The sequence below is a fragment of the Phascolarctos cinereus genome, unplaced genomic scaffold (assembly GCF_003287225.1).
Source record: "Phascolarctos cinereus isolate Bilbo 61053 unplaced genomic scaffold, phaCin_HiC Scaffold_9;HRSCAF=440, whole genome shotgun sequence".
Classification (NCBI taxonomy): Eukaryota; Metazoa; Chordata; class Mammalia; order Diprotodontia; family Phascolarctidae; genus Phascolarctos; species Phascolarctos cinereus.
This window is the reverse complement of record NW_027556402.1, coordinates 129,901,893-129,923,861: the sequence shown is the minus strand read 5'-3', so window position 1 is coordinate 129,923,861 and position 21,969 is coordinate 129,901,893. Positions and strand designations below refer to the sequence as shown.

Here is a 21,969-nt window from a genome sequence, read left to right as displayed (position 1 = left end):
CTCCTAGAGTTGTTGGGCAGCAAACACTATATTGACACAAAACGCAGAACAGCACGATTGATTGAAAACTAGTGAAAAATAGAGGATGATGGGGTAATTTCCTACAGAAGACGGGAAAACATGAAATCAAGGGCACCTTTAAAGGAATTGGCCTTGGAGAGGAGAAGGGCTACCTCTTCATCGTAGACTGGTAAGTGAGTGTGCTTTATATTGTTTGATTTTCAGAGCTAAGGAGGGCTGAGCTTAGTAAATCTTTGTTTGGAAACCACCTGGGAATACTGGATGCTATAGGCTCAAGGCACTGTGGTGTGGTGGATAGAGTGCTAGACTTCTATCCATAAAGAACAGGGTTTAAATCTGCCTCTGATACTTATTAACTGTGTGATTCTGGGCAAATCACTTAACCTCCCTGTGCTTCAGTTTTATCTATAAAATGAGAGGGTTGGAATAGATGACTTCTAAGATCCCTTTCAGCTCAACATATAATCGTATGAGGAGAAGATTGGAAATTTATGTCAAGAGGTTCTTAGATATAGAAGGAGGGAGAAGACAGATCTCATGGCAAATAGCCTCTATTTTCACAGGAAATTAGGTCCTCTGAGTGAGGAATGGAGGGAGGAGTACTATGGGAGACTTAAGGAGAGAAGAAAAAGTTTGGAATTATGACTATGAAGAGCGCAACATAATCAATTTGGGGAGAGTCAAATAATTTCCTTGCTGCAGTGAGGGTCCAGTTACAATTAGAGAATGTAAATTGTAGTGGACCTCACTGGTACAGTTATGTGATCATTTCCAGCTCTATTCAGCAATATGTGAGTAAGAGTAGAGAAGGAAGATGGATGATAGTATATTTAGAAAGGGTTAAATAGTGATAGAAGAAAAGAGAAGAGTTTTGAGTGTGGAAGACAGTGTATAGTTGAAATGATTAACTATAGGGTAAAGATCTAGAAGGGAGAAAAGCAAGACCAAGGCAGAGGTTATTTTCTTGGTGAGAATGAAGAATAGCCTTGGGAGGAGTGAGGCACAGGGAGAGATGGAAGGGTAATGCTTAGACGGAGGAAATGCAGAATTCTTGATCATTGATATAGAACACATATGGGTAGTGGTGAGGTCAAGAGTATGAACAACCCAGTGTGTGGCTGAAGCAGAGAAAAGGTGAAGAGCTTGGAACTTAATGAGGTGGATGAACTAGGAGGAAGGGATATTAATGCATACATATAGAAACCTCTAAGTATAAGGGTAAAGGCTGGGGAAAATAGGGAAACTGAGCTCAAGGTACTAAATTTCTTTAAAAGGTAGAGAAAGACTTGAGATCTAGTAGATAACTATGATCAAATTCTAGATGGGGTGACAAATCTGGATGGAGTGAAGTTCAAAGAAGAAGTGGTTGCTAAGTGATGGCAGCAGAGGGAAGTTATAAAAGAAGCAGTGGTGGGAAAGAAGTATGCCTACTCTTCCCCTTGAGCCAGTGTGTTGGAAGAGTGGGATGATAGTAGTAGTTAGTAGTAGTAGTAGTAGTAGTAGTAGTAGTAGTAGTAGTAGTAGTAGGTGGTGGTGTGGTGGTGGTGGTGGTGGTGGTGGTGGTGGTGGTGGTGGTAGTAGTAGTAGTAGTAGTAGTAATGATGATGATAGCTAACATTTATATAGAACTTGCTAGGTGCCAGGTACTGTTCTAAGCAGTTTCAATTATTAGCTTATTTGGTCCTTACAACACCTCAGGCAGGTAAATGCTATTATTATCCTTATTTTACAGATGTCTTCATCTGTACTGAGGACAACAGAGGTCAAGTGACTTGCCAGGAAATAACTGAGGTCAGATTTCAGCTTAGGTCTTCTTTACCCCAGGTCCAGTGCTTTATCTACCATACCACTTAGCTGATAAAAGGTATATTTAATACTAGACAGTGGCTGTCGATGTAGTATTTTCTGGAGGTGGTAGAGCAGGAGAAGGGAAGGAGCTAGGCCTCCTTCAATGCCAGAAGAAGAAAGCCATATAAGAGAAAAAGGGGCAGGATAAATGGAAGTTTGTTAACATAGAAAGAGGATTCGAGAGGGGCAAGATGGAAGGGGAGGTCAGAGCCAGATTGGGAGTTATTAAGAATATGCCCCAGCTTAATAGAGATGAGCAAATGAGGAGTGGTAACAAGAGAGGGTGTGGTTTTCATTTTGGCAGCTAATGTTCTATATTACAGGGATTAGGAGAGAGGAAGATGGGAGTTTTCTAGCCATAGGAGAGGAAATCCTGCCTTCAAGAGTCCTTTGAATGGTAGAGGTTGACATCAGTTTTCACTCAAGTACTGGTGTAGAAGAAAATTGGGTTTGGTGTCAGAGACTGTACTTACAGATGAGGACCAAATAGCAAAGAAGTCTACTATCTAAGTCTTTGATCATGGTCTTAATTCTATGAGTAAGAAATATGCCATCTGACTCTAGTCTGATGCTTCTGAATATCTGTTATCTGAGGTTTTGATCCTGGTACACGAAACATGGTGCTCTGGGTTGTGTCCTGGAAGTGTCTGAAGCTCTGATCCTAGGATCTGTTCCTATTATGTTCAGCTGACCCTGACATTGAGTAATATATATTATATTAGGCCCATTTATTCTTTTATACATGAAAAGTTCTTGGAAGTTCAAATATTCCTGGACATCTATGGAGAGTAAAGAAAAGTGGTAGTGCTTTGTGTTCTTCCACATCCAGAAATTTTTCTTGACAATCAAATAACTTGGAAACACATTAACGGAGTCACATAAATACTAACTAAACAGTGTTTTCTCTCAAAGACACTGCCAATAACAATGGATGGGCCCAAGGAGGACTTTTACTTTAGTTCAAAGTATTGTTTTTAGGACTAACACATCACATCACTGAAAGAATGATGGCCCCTTGTACACTGGTGTAGGGATGGAAGTTTTTGCAGGGGTCCAATGCATCATCTCACTTATGTGTCTGCCAGCACTCTCATTAGGACAAGAAAGTAACAGCCTTAACTGAACACTGGAGATTTTCAAGTGCCTCATAGAGGTGATTTCAAACTGTTATCCGAAGACCAGACAAAACCTCTGGGAGTTTAGTCATTCTGGAAAAGAGACAAAGTTTTCACCTTGTGATGTAAGTGCAGTCAGTAGGGATGGAAGAAACTGAGCATGAGATAACACTCATTTTGAGAGGTTTCACAGAGAGAAAATTTTATGAACTCTGGACAAGATGTGCTAACCAGGTCAGTAAAGACTAGTAAAAAGAATTGTGTATAATGATGATAAGAATTTACATTTCTATAGTAGCTCCAGGAGTTGCAATGTAGTTTCTTCCCAAACATCCCCAGAGTCTAACATAGTGCCTTGAAAATAGCAGGTACTTAATACATGCTTGTTGAATTGAACCATCAACTGGATTAAACCTCTCTCTTTAAGTTAGGCAGACAAGGTTTGTCATTTCCATTTTACAGATGAGGAAACTGAGGCTCAGAAAAGTGAGATGGCTTTTAAGATAAGATTTAGTGAGGAGATGGATCTTAAAGACCATGTTATCTAGCCATCTCATTTTCTAATTGATGAATTTAAGTCTGAGAGGGTTAAATGACCTGCCTAAAGCCTCAAAGGTAGCATGTAGCAGAATCTGCACTTGAACTCAGCACCTTTGATGACCAATCCAGTTTCTTTCTACTATCCCTAAGGCTATCCTATTAGCAAATATCTGAGTTGGAAGAAACAGCCTCATTAAAGAAAAGGAAATGGATGTCATCTTCGATGAAAATGAGGGAAGGCCAAGGTCTGTTTGATCTAGAAGAATAACAAATAATACTGAAGAAGGGGCTAATGTTATCAGTGATGATTCCCCTATGTAATTTTTGAAGCTTCTTTGATTGGGAGGCCTAATTAAGTAAATATAGTTTTCATCTTCCCATTATGGGATCTTTACAAAAATGTTTGTGCCTGCATAGTTAAGGGAGAAGAGCAATCAGAAATGCTCTTCTGAAAGTCATAGCAATGCCGTCCTTGTAAATATTGGACATTGTTCTAGATTTCAGTTTAGCTTTCTGTGTCCTGAAGAGTGGAATGATCCTAAATTGATCTCTCAATATTTATCAGTGAAAACTTGAACAAATTCATTTTTATCATAACTCTTTGATTTTTATGTTCTTTTCAGTGAAAAATAGTTACTGCATTATTAAAATAGTTAGAGACTCAAAATATTAGGATCTTAGGTTTCTTTAGGTTGAGAGAGACACAAAGGGGCTGTTCCCTTGTAGGGAGAACTCCTCTCATTCCACTGTTAATCTGTAAAAGCTGTAATGAGATGGGGAGGCGGAAGCAGTTCTTAGCCACAGGAATAGGCTCTAGGGTGGTGTGTAGGTCATTGGTGATTTGTTCAGCTGATTTGATGTTGTGAGCAGAGCAGCCTGGTAGAGCAGCACTGAGAAGCTTTTTCAAGTGTGAAAGTGTACACCAGGTGTGCAATCAGGTGAGAGATTTGGGAATAAGTATGAGATGAGTTCCCTGTGAAGAGTGATTTCAGGTAGCAGTTGTTTGGGAGTGGCCTGCTAATTCAATTGAATGAATAGAATCACAGCATCATAGATTTAGAACTTCAAGGGACCTTAGTGGCCACCTAGTTCTCTTCAGTCATTTTTACTGATCAGGAACTGAGGCTCAGAGAAAATAAGTGACTTATCCAAGTTCATGCAGGCAGCAAGTAGCAGAGCTAAGATTGAATAAGCATTTATTCAGGGCCTAATATGTGCCAGGCCCCAGGAATACCCAGGCAAAGCCAAAACAGTCCCTGCCTTTAATTTTCTTGGAGCTTTCTATTGGGGAAAATGACGTGCATATAGGAGAAAATACAAAAGATTTATCATATGATGATGGTTCATGTTGATACAGCACTTTATGACTTGAAGAACATTTTACATATATTTTCTCATTTTTTCCCATTTGTGTCTTTGTTACTCTAGTGCCTAGTACAGTGCCAGGCATATAAAAGAAACTTACTAAGTACTTGTTGAATTGAATAGAATTCTCATTTTATTGGTGTGGGGACAGAAGATTAAGGAAGGAACAAGTAAAAAGTAAAGATGAAATTGTAACAAAGTAAAAAATAGATTGTGCGCTGGAAAGAACTTGTAGCTGCTTGCTAGTTCTCTTCCCTCAATTCTCGGATGTCATGCTAATGACGATAAGCTATAAACTATACTTTTAAGTTGTTGACATCTGAGCATTTTATTGATTTCAGAAGGTAGTAGAGAGGGCGGGTTGAGATAGCACTGGACAGTCTAAGATACCCAGAGATCTAATAACCTATTGCATCCTAAAATCAAAGAAAAGGTAGGAAAGTGAGGTCTAATAGTTAAAAAATGAATTTTAAGATTTGTTTCCCTGGTGTCCATTAATGTTTAGGCCCCTAGAAATTTCCTCCTAGAGCTTCTGGGAAGAAAAATAGGTATCTTCTAGAGGTGTCCCTGTGGGCACTTGGAAAATACTTACATGTCTGCATCCCACATTCAGAGATGACTTTGCACATGCCATTGTGGTTGACATTCATGTATTCTAATAGTATATATTTATTTGCCTTTGTATTTGTAAAATGCCCTTCCTGCACAACTGGGGATCAAAACATTAACTCTACTTTTCTATTTCTGCTAAAATCCACGTTGACATAATTTCTTCTGTTAGTAATCAATGGAACATCTGGTTCATTAGAATTCTGGGGCTCTGTCTCTCTCTTGCCTAGTAGAGGCTCAATGGGATGGAGGCTAATTATTAGGATAGGACAAGGACTGGCCACTTCTCATCACAATCATCAAATCCAGAATGGGGCTGGTGCAGCTGGCATAGCTGCAGGAAGTGCTGTTTTCTGGGCAGATGACAGTTGAGAGTCTGATTGCATTTTAGATTAATTTATAATGAAAAAGACATTAATACTCCCAGTCCCTAAGACATATAAAGGGCATATAAAACAGGCAGTGAATGTTAAAATATACATTTCTATGTCCTTTCTAGTTTAAATTTGGTTTGTAATCAGAATTTTAGTTTTTGAGCTCACAGTTAAGTTCAAATACTGACCTTCTCTTCCCTTCCTTTCCCTTCCCCTCTCTTTCCTCTCCCTTCTTCCACCTCTTCCTCCTCCTCCTCTCTTTCTCTTTTTCCTTCTCCTCTTTCCTCCTCCTCCTCCTCCTCTTTCTTCTTCTTCTTCTTCTTCTTCTTCTTCTTCTTCTTCTTCTTCTTCTTCTTCTTCTTCTTCTTCTTCTTCTTCTTTCTGACTCTCTGCCTATATCTGTTTGTCTCACACACACAATTTTGTTTCTGGCAATCTGGCTGTCAACTTTAGAAACCCAGCAGTTTCTATGTTCTTAAAAAATACAGAATTTTAATCCCAGAATTGTTTGTCCTTCATTCATAAAGAGGACCATGACATCAGGAAGGTGATACCATGACTTGCAAGTGAATTGGATTTAAGTGAGGGAGGGCTGTGCAGAGTCACCAGCCTCACTTTCTCTTCCAGAGCCATCTGGGACCAGTGGCAAGATGTAGATCAGGATGGCTTGAGATGGCCTGGTGGTGGTAGGGGGATTTAAGGAATCCCTGATTGGCTGGATGGGAGCACTTTTCATTGCTGCTAGAAAAAGAAAGGGAGAGAAATAGAAATCCCCCTTTGTCTCTTATAGATACTCCATGGAAGAGAAAGCACTAGAAAAGAGTCCCATAAGACAAGAACCTCCCCCCATTCCCATGTCCCAAAAGAGGAGTGGAGCCATTTTCGTAGCTCTTAGAGACTCCAGATAGGGTGGCTTCTCTCTCCCCATGAAAGTCCATGTCTCTCAATTGCCAATCAGCTTGAGTATGGCCCTAGTTACTGGAGTTCCCTGTTCCATCCCAGCAAGGTATTTGTCATTCAGCAAAGGACTGAAGCTCATAACCTGCTCCACAGGAAGTTCTCCAGAACAGTAAATAAGAAGTTCCCCTGCTTCCTCCAGATAGCTGGATCTCTTTTGTATTTACTTATCTGTGCACATATTGTTTCCCTCCAGTAGAAGTTCTGGAGAATACAAGCTCCTTGAAGAATCCCCAGCTACTAAGATGATTTCTTACACTGAGGAGACATGTAATAAATGTTTGCTGATTGCATTAATCCATAGCTGATCATGAGTCCCCTCTAAAACATCCCCCAATCAATGGTTATCCAGCTTCCTCTTGAAAATCTCCAGTGAAATGGAACCGTCTTCCTTCTGGATCCACTTTGAGATAGTTGTATTTGTTGGCGGGATTTTGTGTACAATGACCTGTCTCCCCAGATTCCACCCGTTGCTCCTAATTCTTTCTTTTGGGGCCACACAGAACAAATCTACCTCTCCTTGTGGAGCATTACCATGGATAACTCCTTTCTGCCTGTAGCAGTGTTTAATCTCTTCTTACTTAGTGCCACCCTATTTACCCACCTTATTCCTCAATATGTACCCTCTGCTCCTATCAGGCCACTCTCTGCCTTGTCTCCTGCCCAGTCTCGTTTTATTCTTTCTCTATGTGCTTTATTAATCTTTTCCATCCTCCAGTCTACTTTCTTTTCTCCCATCCAAATTTCACCCATTTTTTCTAGGCCTTCTTTGACCATTTATGTCTATAATGACCTTTCTTCTCCTTGAACTCTTGTTATAGCCCATACCAAGCCATACTATTATAAGGGCAAAGAAGACATCCAGATAAAATATTCTAAGGACAGCTGGGGAGAGAAAGGGCACTTTCATCTGGGGATATCTAGGAAAGCTTCCCAGAGAATATGAAATCTGAGCCGGGCTTTCAAAGGATAGAGAAATTTCATCATAGGGGCAAGAAGCTTAGAACATCAATGGGCAGAAGCAGGAGAAGGAGATTGAGATTAGAAAGTAGCTTGGTTTTGATGGAAAACAGAATTCACACATCAATCAATCAACAAGCTTCTATTAAGTATTTACTGTGTGCCAGGCACTGTACTGAGTGTAGTTGGAAGTACAAAGAAGAAACAGGATAGTTCTTGCTCTCAAGGATATCACAGCCTACTGTGGGAGACAAAATCTGCATATAAGATATGTAAGATAAGTACAGATTAGATAGAAAGTAGCCTTAGAGAGGATGACATAAACAACATGAAGAGAAATAATGTCAAATTCCTGGAAAGGTATGTCTGAGGTAGGTTGTACAGGTCCTCATATGCTAATGTAACCCATGGTAATAAGCAGCTCCTGACTCACATGGGCCCAGGTTCAATCTTAGAGGTTTACCAACAGTGAAATACTCTCATATGGCTCATATTTTGTCACCTGTGCCAAAGAGTCTGTTTCTCTCTTACTCTCCTACTCTCTCCCTCTCCCATGGGGAACCTCTGAATTAAGCTCATTTCTAGGATATTTGAGTCAGCTCACCTGCTAGCCTTCAAGGTAACCATGAAGCATTCAGAGTGAAAAATATAAAGACATAAATGAGACTTTGATTGGCTAGGACACCAGTAACCTAACAACTAATTTGAGTCTATTAATAAGGAATAAACATGCAGCAGCCTGAGTACACATGGTTGTTGTATATATGCCTCATTCCCATCTGCTAATCTGTTCACCACTGTAACTGCCTCCCCAGCTGGCATCTACTGCTGACTCCACTGTTGCCATGGCTTCTACCACCTATGGTCCGTGACACTCCCTTGTGGTGAGATGACTTTACTCTCAGGGTGATATGGAAAAATCATCTTTTTTCTTCTCTTCTTCTACTCCTCTCTTCTTTCTTCCTTCTTCCTGCCAGCAGTCCTTCCTCTCATAGCTTTTACAAGTAGATGCCTTCTGCTATGTCCCTTTGGCCCAAAATATTCTGGGAAAGTGTTTTTCTGCTTTATCTGCTGTAGTATAATCCACGTGATCTTTCTGCCTCCATCTCCTTGGTCCTCACAAAGGGATGGGAACAGTAAATAAAAGGTAGGAAAGATTCCCTTATCTTCCTATTACATTTAGTTGAGGAGTTTACATTTCATACTGTAGGTCAGAATTGATGAACCTCTTTAAAAATATTTTGATAATTATATTTCAGATTCTTTTGCAATCCTATATATTTAATTGTATGCATAGTAGCTATCATTTGTATAGTGTTATATAGTGTTATTATATGTGCCAGGCACTGTGCTAAGCATTTTACAATTATTTTATCATTTAGTTTTCACAACAATCCTGGGAGGTAGGTACTATTATCATCTCCCATTTTACAGATGAAGAAACTGAGGCAAACAGAGGTTAAGTGACTTGCCCAGTGTCACACAGTTAGTAAATGTCTGAGGCTATATTTGAACTCAAGTCTCCCTGGCTCCAGGCCCCAACACTATTTCTTCTGCATCACCTAGCTGCCCCTATTTAAAAACATTATTCTTGGAAGAGCTCCATGGGCTTCACCAAACTTCTAAAGGGGTCCATGTGCCAAAAAGGGCTAACACTCTCTGCTCCTAGGTAATGGGTAGTCATTGATGGTATTTGAACTGGGGAGTGACATGGTTTTTACTTTGCATTAGGAATATTATTTTGGCAGATGGATAGGCTAGAGCTAAGTGGCCAGGTAAGAAGCTGTTACAATAGTCTAGGTGAAAGGGGCTGAGTCTTTGAACCAGAATGCCGACAGTGTGGGTTGAGAGGAGGAGACAAATATGAATGGAATTATGAAGAAATTAGAATTTTCAGCATCTTGCAAGTGATTGGAGGGGGTAGTGGTGATAAGGAGAAGAAAGAATACAAGAAAGAGTCCTTCCTTCCTTCCTTGCTTCCTTGCTTCCTTCCTTCTTTCCTTCCTTCCTTGCTTCCTTCCTTCCTGTCACCAGCTGCCTCTACCATAAAATTGATGACAATGTGAGCTTCTATGTCCTGTTGTGACAGGTTTCAACCTAGAACCTTAACTCTAAGATGAAAATCATCTTGGGGGTTTAAAAAATCATCTTAAAAATTTTGGAGATATTTATCATCATCATGATAAATCAGAAATATACGTTTGAATCTTGGCTGACACATATGAATCAATCAACAAACATTTATAAGTGCCTTCTGTGTCCCAGATGTTGGGGTCAAAAAGACAAAATGGAGAAAGTTATACCACCTGGGTGATCTTGGGCAAGTTCTTTCTTCTCTGAGCCTCAATTTTCTCGTGTGTAAAAAGAGGGGGCTGTAGTAGATGACATCTAAGGTCACATAAAAAATAGACGCTATAATAATATTCTTATTTTTATAACTCACTTCACTTTGCTAACAAGCAGCTCACGGCTCTGGCATCTCTAGGGTAAGTACCCAGGAACATCTGTAAGCCTTTTGATTCCCCAATGGTGTTTTTTGGCAAAAGATGTTTTCAACCATGGAAATAAATTGTTTAAAATCTCCCCAATATCATATGTGGGGGATAATAGCCTTCCAGTTCTGTTGTTCTTGTCACCACAGTATCCTGGAGATGGCAGCAAAGTACATAGAAGCAGGGTAGCAAACCATAACACATAAACAAGTTGGGAGATTAATGATGCAGTCCAAGGCTGCTGATGACAATTCTGGAATGCATCAGCCTCTCTTTACTTTACAATGACAGTGTAGGTAAATAGAATGCTGATGTACTTATTAATTTAGTTTTTAATTATGTTGGGCTGTATCACTAATTCCCTTTAAGCCACTCCGTTTCCTTTACTCCTCATTTACAGACAAGTTGAGAAATCTCATTTATGCCTTTTTTATTTTTTCCTTCTTCATTTCCTGGTAAACATGTTGGAAATTATAAAGAGATCTCAAAGGGAAAAAAAAAGAGTATTTTCTCTTGGAACCTTAATTTTATGCAGCCATCTATACCATTTGTTATCCTGACTTCATTTTCAAATAGCTATTCTTAATCTCGGGCCATGCTGTCTTTCAATCCTTCTGGCTTGTCAGATTTTCAGTATCTATAATGGTGTGATTAACTGGCAAGGTGATGCATGCTCTAATAACAGATTGCAAAGGACATCATATTAGACATCGTAAGAGCCCTCTTTATTCCAAAGTATACACACAATAAGGGCCCAGCAGACATGAGTTATGAGGGCTGTGCTCACAACAACAGGAGCAGCCACACTTTGGAGTGCAGGCAGAAATGTTATTAAAATGAAAAAGAGAGGACTGCTCACAACCGAATTGCAACTGTTGGTTTCAATGCTCCACTTGTTTGTCAAAAGCCTGTTGGTGTGGAATCGGCTCCAGCTCCTACAAGTCTGAAATATTTCACAAGTTTAGTTGTGTAATATAAGAAAATTCTCTCTGAAGAATGTGAAATGAAGATTCCTGATAGTGGCCTCAACCTCCTGGCCCCCTAAACCAGTGAAATTGGATGTCACTGTTCTTGGGAGATTATTTCACTCTTAGGGGAAAGAGAATGATCCTGATGATTTCCAAAGGTATATAAATTTTCAGAAGATTAAGGCGTTGAGAAGGGAATGTACATTAATATAGCTCGTACTGTGTGCCAGACACTGTGCTAAGTGCTTTTTGCAAATACTATCTCATTTGATTCTCACAACAATCTTATAAGGTATATACTAATAAGATTCCCATTTTACAATTGAAGAAATTGAGGTAAATAAAGGTTAAGTGACTTGCCCAGGATCATGAAACTAGTAAGTATTCTAGGGCAGATTTGAATCCACCTCTTCTTGACTTTAGGTCCAGTGCTCTAACCACTGTGACACTAGCTCCTTCTCCTGATTAAGAAGCCATGAGGTTGTTGATGGTGTGAACCTGCCATGTGACAAGCTTCGACCTAGTAAGGTCATAAGATCATAAATCAAAAGGTAAAGTACTTCAAAACCCATTTAGTTCAATATCCTTATTTTATAGATGAGGAAACTAAGGCCCAAGGAGGTAGGTGACCTGTCAGTGGTCACCCAAATGATACTTGTCAGAGGCAGGATTTAATCAAAGGCTCTGTGACTCCAGGGTCAATGTTCTTTTCACTCTCCTAAGCTACTTCCCTAAAGGTATAATTTCAAAGAATGAAAGCCTATCTATTTTATCACATAGCTTTTTCTTAAAATGGCACCTTTATTTGTTTCTTTTGTCTCATGGCTCAAGAGATTGAATGTCAATTAGAATGTTCATTTACACTGGAAATAGACCAGGAATATAACTGGATAATGACCCACCTGCTTAGAGTTTAGGAGTGTCCTTTTATATACAAGCAATTTTTGTGTGAAGTAGAAATTATAAAATTATAGAATTTCTGAGGGGGAAGGGATCTTGGAAGCTGTCCTGTCCAACCCACCCTTGAACAAAAATCCTTTCTACAATATCCCTGACCAGTGGTCATTCTGCTTTTGCTTGAAAACTTCCAGTGAGGGGGAACCCAGAAATTCTTGAGGTAGCCCCTTCCATTTCTGATTGTTAGTAAGTTTTTCTTTTCCTGCTTTACAACTTATACCAATCGTTCCTAGCCCTTACCTGTGAGACAGCCCTTCATATGCTTAGATATCTTTCATTTCATCTTTAAGTCCTTTCTTCTCCAGTCTAATCATCCCTAGTTCCTTCAAATAATTCTAATGTGGCATCAGCTCAGGATCCTTCACCATCCTTGTTGCCCTTCTCTGGATGTGCTCACTTTAATAAATCAATAAAGCTTTATTTACAATTTTTTGTTATTTATTTTTAATAAATGCTTTATCAATAAAGCTCAGAACTGAACTTAATACTTCAGATGTAGCCTGATATGGGCTCAATACTCAGCAGGACTATCACCTCCCTGCTTTTAGACACTTTATTTTCCTCTCTAAATACAGCCTAACATCATATTATTTTTTTCCTTTGGCTTCCATTGATAAATCATCAATCAATGAATCAATAAAATATTATTGATTGCCTACTCTGCACTGTGTTAGGGATATAAGTACAAAGGATGGTATGATCTTTACTCACAATGAACTTACATTCTAATGGGAGAGACAACAAAAATCATAAATCTTATCTATTCTATAAAGTATGTTCTCATTGCAAACTACACTAACAGGAAAAAAAGTTTAAAAATTACAAGTTAAAAGGACTTTACAGTCTTGTAGAGCTTAGGGTCCAACAAGGGAGGGAAAATATGTAAACAACTACTACAATATGTATAACTGTGAACACTACAGGAAATTATAAGGAAAGTTTCTCTAATGGAATGTGTAGTAGGGAGCGATCACTTCTAGTTTTTTCCCCTTTGTTATTATATATAATATATATACATATGATACAGTTTACATTAAAGTTCAGGGAAGTGGTGGCATTTGACCTAGATCTTGAATTTCAATAGGCAGACCTGGGGGTACAGAGGACATTCAAGATGGAGTGTCTTGTGAGAGCAAAGAGAGCAGTAAAGCGCATGGTGTGTTCAGGAAGCAATGGTTAGCAGTGTAGGGCCTTGAATGTCATCTTAAGGAATTTCAGCTTTACTCTACAAGCAATAGGCAGCCATTGAAAGTTTTTCAAAAAGAATTCACAATACTCCAACTTTACTTTATAGAAACGTTACTCTAGTGGGGGTATGCAGAGTGGAATAGTGGAGGGAGACAGTGGCAGCAGGGGGATCAGTTGGGAGGCAGTTGATACAGTATAAATGAGAGGTCAAGGAACTATAACACTGAGGGGATAATGTGAATTTGGTTAGGAGAACATTAGAGTTGTTTTCAGGAAAGTGAAGGGCTTTGTGGAAGACGCATCAGCTTATTCTCCTTGGTTCTAGAGATAAATAATAATGATAGCAATAATGAATAATATTAATGATGATAATGATAGATAGATAGATATCATTAATGTGGCACCTAATCTGTGCCCAACCCTCTATTAAGCACTTTTTACAAATATGATCTCATTTGATTCTCACAACAACCCTGTGAGCTAGGTGCTATTATCCATTGTGCTGCCCAGGTGCTCTAGAGACAAATAGAAGCATGGAACAGAAATCACAGAGAGGCCTATTTAGCTCAATAAAAGGAAAAAGTAACTAACAGTCATTGTTATCATTATCATTATCACCATCATTATAGCTAACATTTATTTGGCACTTTAAGGTTTGCAAAATGCTTATTATTTCATTTTGTTCTTAAAACAACTCTGGGAAGAAGGTGTTATTATGCCCATTTTACAGGTGAGGAAACTGAAGCAGAGATCAAATAACTTGCTAAGAGTCATGTAGCTAGTGAGTGTTTGAGGATGGATTTGAACTGTGGCGTATAAAAAGTTTGAGAGACATAGTTTCTGGGTAATTAATCATTTTATTAATCTTGCTGGATATAATTAACAAAAGGGTCACTGGCACTCTTGAATGCTAAACATCTCTCATGGAACCCACTCAACGCTTATATGCCCTTGAAAAAATGGGTGTTCTGAGGGTGGCAATTGACTCTGATTGGTTAACAATTAATGAGAATGAATATTATAATGAGAGGTGGACCTATTCTAATGAGGGTTGGGGGAAATGACTGGGATCACTCAGTCTTGGTCAAAGAGACTTATCTACTCATATCACCCCATCTAGGGTAATCTAGACAAAAAGGAGAATTCTCTTTTTTCCAGACCTGTCTGAGTCAAACACAATGGACCAGAATCCATCAATTCACCTAAACCAAAATGTCTTTATCTTTTGAGCAGATCTGAGTTTTCCCTCTCATTATCAGCCCTGTACTTCAAAGGCTGCCTGAATAATCTACAGGGGCTGATTTCTGAATGAGGAAGTAGAAAAGGGGAAAAACTTTAGTCTTAATGCAATAATTGGTTATTAATGTAAGAGAGAAATAATCATTACTTTCAGAACTCAGGTCTTCCTAACTCTAGATCCAGTCCTCCATTCACTGCCGAGTCATCTATGGGTTGATTCAATAAATAGTAAAATCAGTAGAAGTCCCCAAGTAGAAACTGGAGGACAATTTATTGGGAATGTTGTGAAAGATTTCTTGCTCAGGTATGGGTTTCATTTGATGACATTTGAGGTCCCTCTCAACTCTGATATCCTGGGAAGGAACACATTGCAACCTATCTATAAGAGAATGACAGTGGGAATGAAAACTAGGAGCAACCAGATATAGGTCCCTACTATTTAGGCATATTTGTAACTGGTGTGAATATTCACCATCCAGAGAGGTCTTTTTCTAACTGATTTCTGTCCATAATCTCCAAGCAGACCAGATATTCCCTAACCAGTATGAATATCCACAAGCAGGAGTATTAAGTAGATAGAAAAAATTTCATCAGAAAAGGACTCTTAAGTTACTAAGGGATATTAGTACTTTTTGAGAGAGTTCCTATGCTCCTGGGGTGGAGCATGGTATCACTGAGAAGTTATCTGAGAGAACAGATCTCCAAAAAGTGAAGTCACAGAGAAAAGAGTAGCAAGCTTAGTTGGCTATGTTGAGGGGCCTGGGTTATATGGCTAGGTGCCAGGATTGATTGTCAGCTCATATAGTTTAAGAACATATCCCTGAGTGCATTCCTTTGTTCTGATATTCATGAAGGAAACATCTATTCACTGGCTTAGACAGTAGTAAAAAGCAGATAGAGTAATAGCAAGCTCTATAAAATCAGGGTGTTAAAAAAAGTAATTGCTGGAATTTTCATCTTTGTCAGAGTAGAGATAATAAAGATAGTAAGTAGCTCATCTTCAAATTTTAGCACCCCCCCCCTTGGGGGACTTTTGATGTGGGTGGAAAGAATTGAAGACACAGAGACCTATTCCTGCTAAGATAAAAAGGAGTCCTGGGAGTTAGAACTTCAAAACGGTAGGAGGATGGATGTCCCTCATTTTGCCAATTTGATTTCAATCCCTTTCATACTCATCATTTTGGTGTTTCAATTAATTGGTGTTTCAATAAATATTGAATAGCTTCTGATTGCTAGCACCTTGCCCCCATGGTAACTAAAAGTCAATAACCACGTATTCACAAAGCACCCTTTGCTTATGGACTAATTAAGTCTCTCATCCATACTTGAGATTGTGTCCACTGACTTTCCTTCCATTTGGCATCTGCTTAACCTTGGTCCAGCTGCTTGGTCAGGCTAAAAACAAGCCCAATAGCCTGCCAATTAAGTTTCTAAGGCATTCAAAACATACAAGAGAAAGAGAGAGACTGCTGGCTCCTTTGATGACAGCTTGTAATCTGCAGAAAAGTTTAAAACCCTAATCTTCTGACCTTCATTCTTGTGACAAAGATTGTAACAAAACCCTGGAGGAAAAAAAATGGAAATGCTGAATCCATTTTCTGTGACAGAGCCTGGAACAAGAAGGGACAATGGTATGAAACCTTTGTACTATTTTTACAAGTCATTCTCATTAGAGTCTGAAGACTTTAGTGAGATTGGACTTCTTCTTGGGTAATGTCCCCCTCACTCTCACTATTCCATTTTTTTCCCCCAATGAAACCCATCTGTGAGCTTCTGCATGATGTGCATTTTAATTGCTGGTGTGCTCCTGAAAGCCTTTCTTTTCACTAATGAATGGTGACCTTTCCTCATTCCACATTTCAAGAAATGGACACTGTCCCTCATTCTAGGCAGTCAGCCAAATGACGGCCACATCCTGTTCCATGCAAAAAAAAAAGTACACATTTTCATTAAACCAGGATAATTAGAAAGAGTAGCAGAAGAGGAATATGAGTAATTCTATCAGTAATTACAGCAATTACAACAGTAATGGCCATCCCACCTCCGGTGTCTCATTATAGGCACGTTCTGGTTTTTTTATGGGAAAAGGATTCATATGTTTTGTATTAGAGAGTAAAACTCTGGCTACATTAGGTATGTCTAACTATGGAAAAGGGCTGGAGAGGCATCATTATCTATGCCTTGCAGTGATTGAGGAGAAATTCTTTATTTCCTCCTTTTCATTCCAGTTAGCAAGATCATTTTCAAGATATTCCTCTTGTTATGCATTTAGGAACAAACTCTTACAGAGTTATTTTTTTAAAAAGCAACCCATCCTAACATTCCATCATTTAGTGTTGTGTTTTCCTCAGACAAGTGGCTTAAATATCTGAATTAAAGCATACACTATATGAATAAAATCTTATTATTATTATTACATTTATCTCACTTGGAATTCATGTCTTTAAATTTTAAAGCTTTTGAACCCATGATTAAATTCTCATTTCTTTGCCAGGAATTTGGCATATCTTTAAGCTCTCTCTTTTGGCATTCTCATACACTCCCATGCCTTCAATTAACACCTATATGGAAATAACTTCCAAATCTCTATCTCCAGCCCTAACTTCTTTCCTGAGTTTAATCTTATCTCTCCAACTGTCCAATTAGAACTTCAAACTCAACATGTTCAAAACTGAACTCATCATCTTTCCTCTATAAACTGCCCCTTAGTAATAATAGTAATAGTAATAATGACCAATAACATTTATATAGTGTTTTAAAGTTTGCATGGTGCTTTAGATGTATTCTGTCATTTGACTCTCACAACAATCTTGTGAAAAAGTAACGTTACTCACTTTTATGAAGAAGCAGAGGTTCAGAGACATTAAGTGACCTGCCCTGGGTCACTCAGCCAGTTAGTGTCTAAGGTGAGATACAAATATGGATTTCCTGACTCTGAGTCCCATGATTTGCTGTCTGACCTCCCTATTCCTATTGAGAGCCCTACCATCCTCTCAGTTACACAGGCTAGACATCTTAAGAGTCATCTTTGCCTCTTCCTTCTCCCTCACTCCTCATTCCAATTTTTGGGTTGTTATCTTGTTCTTCCTTTCCTATAATGTGGTCAGCATGTTCTTTTAATTCTGTTTCCATTGCGGTGTGCTACAAAGAATCCAAACATATCTGCATTTAGAAGAAAACATGGCAAGTATATAACCCAACCCCCAAATTCTCTACAACATATCCGAAAAGTGTCCATCCAACCCTTTCCTGAAGACCTCCTATTAGGAGGAAAACATTATATTATAAGGCTTACTCATTACATTTTTGGGTAACTTTCATTGTTAGGAAATGTTTCCTGAATGAATGAATGAAGCATTTATTAAATGCTTACTATGTACGAGAAAAATGAGACAGTCTCTGCTCTCAAGGATCTCACATTCTAAAGAGAGAGAGAGAACATAAATGGAATGTTGTAGGTGCAAGTGAGAGGGAAAGGTCTTTAACGTGCAGTGGCAGAGCAGATGGTAATGCATCTTCTTTAATGTCATTTCTACTAAAAAAAAATCCTATCAGTTTCTGGTGCTGAGCCATCTGATAGTTTCAAGTTTTTTGGTGATAAGAACTTCCCTTCAGAGTCTTTAGTTGGCATGACTGTAGCACATGCAGGAGTAGTTGGAAGTCTGCATCTCAACTGAGGAAATTAAAATCATACTGTATCACTTAATAATTGATTTTGTTCTGTAATTCACCCTATTCCCCATTTTGTCAAGTCACGTTTCTTAGTTCTAGAGTTAAGCTCAAGAATGCATTACTTGTCCCTTCAATCCACTTTAAAGGTGTGGTTGAAATGGAATGTTGTTATCACTCACTCAGTTAGACCCCAGGAAATCTGCTTGCTGTCCATAAGGGCCAGCCAGCCTAACCTGATGCCATCCCCCAAAAGACAAGTTGATTGTCCTTGCTTGTTGTCCTTGTGCAGTTAAGGGAGGTTTGATCTACTGTGGGAGGAGAGGAAACCTGGTGGTTTTGGCCTCTTAACAAAGATTACAAGAGGTAGATACGTCTTCCATAAAACAATGATCATTTCTTAATTGTCAGAGGGAGGCATGATTAGCCACACCTGGAAGCCAACCCCCTTTTCCTAATATAGCCAATAGTAATGCCCCAAACTACTCAGACCCCCTGCAAGTAAATAAAGAAGGTTCCCTTTTCTCACTGGGGTCTCTGGCCTTACTGAAGTGGTCAGTCTGACCTACTTTGTGTTATATGCGTCACTGTTAATAAACTGATTTTACCCAGGGTATGTAGCTCACTTTACATTTGTTGCACTTACTTGCCATACCACATCACAGTATGTTGGCTGAAGTCATTTGGCTAGAAGCTTTGCTACTCCCAAGGCCCTTGAATTCTGGGTCCAGGACTACCTCCATTTGGGTCTGAGGGGAGATAGTGATCAAGGTGGTGGTAGTGGTTTGACTTACCTGGGCAGCTGCTACATCCTGTCCCTCATCCTCCAGGTAAAGTTTCCCAAAATTTCTTTATGTTCCTCGTGTTTATAATTTCTAAGAGCCAGTGCAGTAGCTAGAGATCTTGGCTTAGTGTTCAGAGTTTTGCCTCTGGCACTCACTAGAAGTGCAATCATAGGCAAATCACCTAACCCCTTAGTGCCCAAGGCAACTAAGACTGGAAGTTACTGATGAGTTGCCCAACTGCATTAGCAAAGGAAGTTTCTATGCCAGGTATTTATCACATTGATGAAATCACAGGTCTAAAAGGAGGGAAAGAAGGGAGGAAGAAAAAAGAAAGGAAAAATGAAGGAAACAAAGGAAAGAAGGAAGAAAAGATGAAAGATGGAAAGAAGGGAGTTAAGAAAGAAGTAAAGAAAGGAGGAAATAAGAAAGGTAAGAAAGAAGGAAAGAACAAAAAAAGGAAAATAAGACAAGAAGGAAATAATGAAAGAAAAAGAAACAAGGAAAGAAAGGTGATAAGAAAGAATAAAAGGAAAGAAAGACAGCAAGAGAAAAGATAAATCAAAGAGGAAGGAAAGAAAGTAGAAAAAAAGAAAGAAAAGGAAATACATAAAAATATAGTATTTACCCAATCTTGTTGAAACACTGTGTTTTTTTTAGCCATTCAGTAGGATAGGATATTGATATCTTTTCCAGTTTCTTGCAGTAATCTATCATGGCTATAGAAACTTTCTAATAGTTCTCTTTCCTAGTTTCTACATCTATAATATATCTTAGGGTATGTTGAGGAAAGTAGCATCAAGAGTGGAGGGAGTGTTTATTTTGGTGTTAGGGAGATTTGAATTTGAATTTCACCTTGGTCCCTTACTATGTGATGCTAGGCAAGTCATTTAACCTCTCTCAGTTTCAGTTTCACCATCTATAAAATGGGGATAATAATAGGATACTAGGGTATAATAGTAGCATGGGGTTTCTATGAGGCTTAAATGAGATAATATATGTACAGCTCTTTGCAAGCCTTAACCACACATCAGCTACTCCTATTCTTTTATTCTATTCCTACTAATCACAGTATTGTGTCAAAGGAAAAGCTCTTTCTTCCTAGGCAGTTGTCTCTCCAGCCAAAGTGTATCTTGGCAATGCTTTCATAGACCTAGGAACCACCTGGGAGCAAATGGGCATAAATGTGTGCTCCTGGTGCTTTGCTGCTGCAGGCAGCTTTTAGACATTACAGTGCACCCTGGCATACTGGGCAGCTTCAAATCCTTAGAAATGTTTTCAGTCTTGAGCCTCTTCAATTCTCATAGTTTTCTGACCTGACTCAATGTAGGTAGGTGGCATAACCTCCAATTTCTAGCTTAGGAAGTTGAGGCACACACAAGTGTTCAGCATGACTAAGATGTGAAACTGGAGAGTTTCTGTTCTGGATCCTCCTCCATCAGACCTAATCATTCTGTCTAGCCTCTATACAAGACCCTGCCCATCATGCACTAGGAGAAAATTATCCATCTTGCCTCTGCATTTTTCTGGCACTTTAGCTGTCGCCTGAGATTTTTCTAGGACACTCACTCTTATTCTCTTAGGCAAACAAGCACTAGGGGCTGCTGTGTAAATATACATTAGCATGCACTGAATTAAGGCTTCGTGTTTGCTCAGCTAATATGTGCTCTAGAGGAACTGTGATTTGCTTTTAAAGTACTGGAATTCCATTGTGGAGACATCATTTGGTCCTGACAGCATGGAGAGGTTGAAACTGATCCAGTCTTCCTCCCAGTATCACCTGAAGTGCCTTAGGCGCTGGGACACCGATGGAAGATGCTTTGTCTTGTCACCAAGGCTGTAATTATGAATGGGCAGCTTCTCAACATGGATGAGAACCAGGAAAGAGAAAAAATATACTAAATGAAACCACACAGATTATGACAGGTCTCTTTCTCCTAAATAATTGAGATGAGTTGCCACTTTAGGAGAGGGAGACTAGGTGATTCTTTTCTACTAATTCCATATTCTACTCAACATATATTTATTTGATGCCTGTGATGTTCCAGGAATTATGTTGGGCTCTGAGGATATCAAGAGAAAAATCCAAATGGCCTCTGCTTTCAAGGAATTTGCATTTCTACTGAGGAGAGATAACAGGAACAACATATGCTTAGATCTAAGAACAAGATAATCCATTCCTGGACTCAGGGCATTCTCTCTGGGTGTCCCTCATGCCTGGAATGCTCTCCCACCTCCCCGTCAACTACTGACCTCCTTGGCTTCCTTAAGACCCAACTAAAATCCCATCTCTTACAGGAAGTCTTCCTCAGCCTCTCAATTCCAGTGACTTCCTTTTCAATTATTTCCTATTTATCCTCTGTAAAGCTCGCTTTGGATATATTTGTTTGCATGTTGTTTCCCTCATTAGACTGTAAGCTCCATGAGGGCAAGGGCTGTCTTTTGCCTCTTTTTTTTTTTGTTCCCAGTACCTAGTGCCTGGTACATAGTGGGGGCTTAATGAAAATTTATTGAATTGAATTGAATAATATACACATGTGCATAGATAATAATTAGAGAATAAATACAAAGTAATTCGGAAAGAAGAGGCAGGAATATTATCTGCTGGCAGAATCAGGAAAGACCTTTTGCAGATGCAATGTTATATATAAGAAAAATCATTTAGACCAGAAAGAGCATATGATAATTACTAACATTGCACTTTATATGCATTATCTCATTTGAATGTCATAATAACCCTGGAGGGTAGTAACAATTGTAATAACAATTATCCTTATTATGCCCAGTTTACAGATGGAAAAACTGGGGCTAGAAGAGGATAAACAACTTGCTCAGGATTGCACAACTAGCAAGTGTCAGAGATGGGGTTTGAACATAGGTTTTCC

At 39.0% G+C, this 21,969-nt stretch overlaps 1 protein-coding gene across 1 annotated transcript in view; it reads left to right on the top strand.

The window, feature by feature from the left end:
- The window catches only part of LOC110199279 (UPF0462 protein C4orf33-like), a 161,032-nt gene that overhangs the window by 102,848 nt on the left and 36,215 nt on the right, over positions 1–21,969 (top strand). Inside the window, exon 10 of the transcript XR_013484147.1 lies at positions 8–190. The gene's annotated coding sequence lies outside the window, so the exon portion shown is untranslated. The remainder of the gene's footprint in view (positions 1–7; positions 191–21,969) is intronic.